Here is a 5,497-nt window from a genome sequence, read left to right as displayed (position 1 = left end):
TGCTAGTATCCCGTGAAAGAAAAAATGTCGGTGCTTCGAAGCCTATCGAGCCGGTGACGGTTGATGTGGCTCATTCCAGAGTTGAAGAAATCTCCAAGGGGAGTTCAAACAAAGTCCTTGAGCCATCGTGCAGAAAAAAAAGCACCTCGCCCGGGAGGCCATTTTGAGGGCGAGGCCGAAAGACCTGATCCCGAGCCTCTTCAAATAAAAGAGAACGCCCCGAGTGGATCACTTGGGGTAATCAACGTGGATGATTCACCTCCTGGTCCCGAGTTGTTACACCTCGTAAGTTTAACAATCTTGATACTGGGCCCCTGATCCGCGTAGACCAAGGGCGAACACTCATCGTTTACGGCATGGACTACCAGGGTATCTAATCCTGTTCGCTCCCCATGCTTTCGCACCTCAGCGTCGGTAGGGACCCAGAGAGCTGCCTTCGCTTTTGGCCTTCCTTCGTAGATCTCCGGATTTCACCCCTACACACGAAATTCCACTCTCCTCTGTCTCACTCAAGTGAATTGGTTTCGAGAGCATTCCGCCAGTTTTTGGCGGCTTTCACTTTCAACCCGATTCACCGCCTACGTGCCCTTTACGCCCAGTCATTCCGAAGAACACTTGCCCCCCCCGTCTTACCGCGGCTGCTGGCACGGAGTTAGCCGGGGCTTCTTCCTCGAGTCCTGTCATGATCGCGCACTCGACGAAAGAGCTTTACAAGATGGATATTTTAATGGAATAATAGTGTATGTATTAATTTTGTATGGTATCACATGACCATGATAGTAAAGTATATTATTGTATGGTGTATAAAGTGTATTAAAAATAAGTATAATTTTAAATAATTTGAGATACTTCTTAATTATGCGGGTAATTGGTAATTGTCTAAAAACAATTTGGATAAGAACATCACGTGGAATATTTTGGCTTAGGAAAGTTATGACTCGTGCCTTCATTAGAATAGGTGGCTTGATTAAAACAGCACTTGGAGTTAAAGATAGTTGTTGGCAGAAGACTGAGAGTGTCGTAGTATGTTTTCTATATAATACAACTTGACAACAAAAGTTATGCACCTAGTGGTCATTTAGATTTATTTAAGATAGTAAAACAATTAAGCAAGCTTGCTAGATAAGAGAATGAATACCTATCGAGGTATCAGGAGGAATTGTATGTATAAATGTTTCAGTGCAGCATCTATTAAGGTTTGAAACAAAATGTACTGTAACAGCAATAGTTCCTTTTATGATCTCTAAAATCAGTTCTTTTACCCGATAAATTCATGATATGATGGTTACTCAGTTGATTAAAAAGAGAATCTGAAAACTCCATAAAGTTTATGATTTTAACAAAAGAATATGGATAGAAGATGCTCTACACTTAAGTTACTTATTATCTGATGGGTGATCAGTGTTCTTCGCAAAAGACATATGTTAGAGGGATTGTCAAGAGAATCAGTTCAGGTATGTTAAGGCTAATCCTTCCTTCTTTTGACTTGATCCAAGTAACGATACGTAAGTGTAATGATATTCCATAAGTGGTTCTACTCTTAGAAGTTAAGGATGTTCATGTTATTCATTCTCGTAAAGTGAAATTCAAGCATGTCAAAGTATGTATCTAGTTCCCTATTAAGGTATTTGATAAAAATGTTAATGTTTATGATATAGAAATACATGCATATGAATTTACCACCAAGCTATTGTCGGTCGGGCAGTCATGCATTTACCACCGTGCTATGGCTGGTTGGGTAGTCATGCTTATTCATTTACCACCGTGCTACGACCGGTCGGGCAGACATGCATTTTACCATCGGGCTACGGCCGGTCGGGCAATTACCACCGGTTGGGCAGTCATCCATTTACCACCGTGCGACGACCGGTCGTGCAGTTACCACTAATCAGTTGGGCAGTCATGCGTCATACAATATGGATAATAGAAATAGTCTCAAAGAGAAACATCATATATGTAAGTATAATAAGTATGCATGGCACTTCAGAGATTCAGGTTGATCCTTATATGTCTTTAATTAATATTGACTTACTGTTATGTTTTAGTTCTGCCTTACATACTCACTACATTATTCGTACGGATGTCCTTTTGTTGAGGACGCTGCATTTATGCATGCACATATAGATAATCAGTTTGACGAGCCCTTATAGTAGACGAGGTTAGCATTCAACGAAGGATTGGTAAGACTCCACCTCATTCGGAGTGCAACCGTGTCTATAAGTCATCGTGTTAGAGTTTTGCTACAGACTTAGGTGTAGGTCGGTACACTATCCCATTTTATGTCAAATAATCTTAGAGGCTTTGTAGACATAGGATTACTGTGTACAGTATGTCAGAGACTTTGACGACCCTTATGTATTCTTGTTTTATGAACGATGGTTCACTGATAAAATATTTGCCCACTTACAATTTTACATTAAAAGTTGTGGCCATGTTGGCCCATGATAGTTATAAAAAGGAATCAATGAGTTATAGTGTGGTTCACTCGGGCGACTACAGCACCGGGTGCTAGCCACACGTCCCTAGGTTTGGGGTGTGACAAAGTGGTATCAGAGCAGTTCATGTCCTAGGGAGTGTATAAAGTCGTGCCTAGTAGAGTCTCACTTATAGGTGTGTGGCATGCCATATTTATAATTGAGAGGTTATAAGGCATTTAAAAAATGTTACCCTTCTTTTGTTTCCAGATCATGCCATAGAGCTGAGCCCTAAGAAGTCAGTATGAAGTTTACGCCAGATTTTGTATGCACAGAGGTGCAGGTATTACAATAGAGATTTAAGGCATAATGTGGAAGGGAAGTTATGAAATAAATAGAAGATACGATGCGAGATTGAAAGGTAAGTAAGGTAAAGGTGAAGAAAATACGAGATACTCAAGTACAAAAGATTGTGAATAGTCGAGACTTCAAATATAGTGTCACAACCCTAAACCAGACCCGATCGTGATGGCATCTCTTGTGAAACAAGGCCAGCCGATATCCACAAACCAATAAAGACATATATAATAATTCATTTTAAGTAATAAATAAATGATAAATCCCAAAATAAAGCATAGAATAGAATAATGTGGAAACAACACAGCCCGACATCGGGGTGTCACCAGTAATGAGCATCTAAAAATCTGTCTAAGAGTATGAAGAGACTACATAGTCTAATACAAGGCTAATACAAAGGAAAAATAAGGATAAGAAGGAGAAGCACTAGGCTGTGAACTCCGAGCAGCTACCTAGTAAACTCCGAACAGCCTATTAGAACGCAATCATCCCTCACTAGCGTGACCCGAGACTCCTGGATCTGCACACAGGGTGCAAGGAGTAATGTGAGTACGCCAACTCAGTAAGTAATAAAAGTAAAGACAGCTGAGCGATAAGAAAACACGTATAACATAGCAAAATGCTACAACAACGCAGTATAAAACCAGAACAATGCAATAAAATAGTAAAAGCTCATAGAAACACCTTAGTTCAGTAAAAACCTCTTTTAGCAAATCAAACGAGTGAATGAAAACAGGGAGAAAAGATAGAAACATAAATCTGCCCCTCGGGCAACATACCAATAAAACTAGCCCCTCGGGCTATATTACAATCACTTGTACCAGCCCCTCGGGCAATAACATGGTACAACATCAGCCCATCGGGCTATATCACATCTCACATTGGGTACCCGCGCTCACTATGGGTGTACAGACTCCGGAGGGGGCCCTTATGGCCCAAGCACAATAACAAGCTATCTCATGGCATAATCAAACAGGCTCTCGGCCTCATATCAAGCCACCTCATGGCATAACAACTCAGGCCCTCAGCCTCACAATCATGAATCAGCACAATACTGTTGCGGCGCGCAGCCCGATCCCATAATAACCTCACAACACAGGCCCTCGGCGTCACTCAGTCATAAATCTCTAAAAGCCACTCGGGCACAGTAAAATATGATGCTTAGCCCAAAAATATCATTTAAGATGTTAAAACAGAGTAAATATGGCTGAGTTATAAAAACAATATGATACATCATGACTAAGTACAAATATGAAGTCAAAATAGTGAGGAATAGTAGTAAAAATCTCCTAAGGGTCCAAAATAGTTGGCACGAGGCCCAAATATGGCATTCAACCCAAAACATGATGATAGAAAACAGTTTTCAATCAAATACGCAAGTATACAATCATACGGGACGGACTAAGTCACCATCCTCAACAATACACGACCCCACGCTCATCATCTAGCATGTGTGTCACCTGAAAGCAGCACAACGATGTGAAATCCGAGGTTTCATACCCTCAAGACAGCATTTAAAATCATTACTTACCTCTATTCGGTCCAAACTCTAGCCCGTGATGCCTTTGCCTCTCAACTTGTCCTCCGGATGCTCCAAATATAACCAAAATTAGCATATAATCATCAAAATATGCTAAGGGAACAACGACCACTTGAAAATAATCAAATTACAAAATAAATCCCAAAATTAACCAAACCCGATCCCCGGACCCACGTCTCAAAATCTGACAAAATTTACATCAATGGAATCCTTATTCCCCCACGAGTTCATACATATAAAAAGTACCAAAATCCATCCACAAATGGCCCTTCAAATCCCTAATCTTAGGTCTCCAATTTTCCAAGCCCTAACTTCCAATTTGCTACTGATTTTCCCATAGATTTCAAGCTTACAACCTTAAAAATCGTCATAAAAACAAGTTTAGGGACCAAGGACCTCACCTCTAAGAAACCCTCTTGAATTCTCCATTCAATTAGCTCTCCAAAGCTTCTTCCCGAATGAAATATGGTGAAAATCCACTCAAAATCACGAAGGGTGAAATATATATATATGTCGACCCCGAGGTCTTCTCTAGTCGGTCCTGCATCCGGGCAACAGGCCCTTTCGGTTTGATTACTGCATGAGGACCATTGAGAGAATGGCGTAGCTGTTTTGAGCATCGGTGCACCACTGCGAAACCCTGAGGATGCACCAGAGCCAATCCCCGTGGGTGTGGGCTCACACAAAGCACAACACATCGATATAAGCTCCCACATCAATAGGAGTATACTCCACGAAAACCAACAAGAAGCTCGAAAAACTCCAGCCAGGGAGTAAAGAGAGGTACACAGGAGGAACGGAATGGGAAAACCTCAGCATATCATTCATATGATCATTGGGGGGAACGACGTTCCTCACGGACCCGTGATAAAGCAAACAAAAGTCTCCGCTACAACAAAAGGGAAAATTTGGGGCTGCATGCCCGAGGACATCCTTACATTTAGTGAAGAGGACTTCGAGACCTTGTTTCATCCACATAACGATGCACTGGTAATTTACTTTCTCTTGAATAACATACAAATTAAACATATACTCGTGGATCCAGGTAGCTCGGCCAACATAATCAGGTCGAAGGTAGTAGAATAGCTTGGACTGCTCGATCAAATCATACCTACCTCCTGAATCCTCAACGGCTTCAACATGGCCGGTGGAGCAATGAAGAGGGAGATCACCCTCCCGGTCAACA

General features: G+C 41.5%; 1 pseudogene; it reads right to left on the bottom strand.

Moving 5' to 3' along the window:
• Window positions 1-312: 312 nt before the first annotated feature.
• LOC142165404 (18S ribosomal RNA) lies at window positions 313-741 on the bottom strand (annotated as a pseudogene).
• Between the last annotated feature and the right edge of the window lie 4,756 nt (window positions 742-5,497).

This window comes from Nicotiana tabacum, chromosome 1 (genome assembly GCF_000715075.1).
Source record: "Nicotiana tabacum cultivar K326 chromosome 1, ASM71507v2, whole genome shotgun sequence".
NCBI lineage: Eukaryota > Viridiplantae > Streptophyta > Magnoliopsida > Solanales > Solanaceae > Nicotiana > Nicotiana tabacum.
The sequence above is the reverse complement of the archived record's forward strand: the minus strand, read 5'-3'. Positions and strand labels throughout refer to the sequence as shown.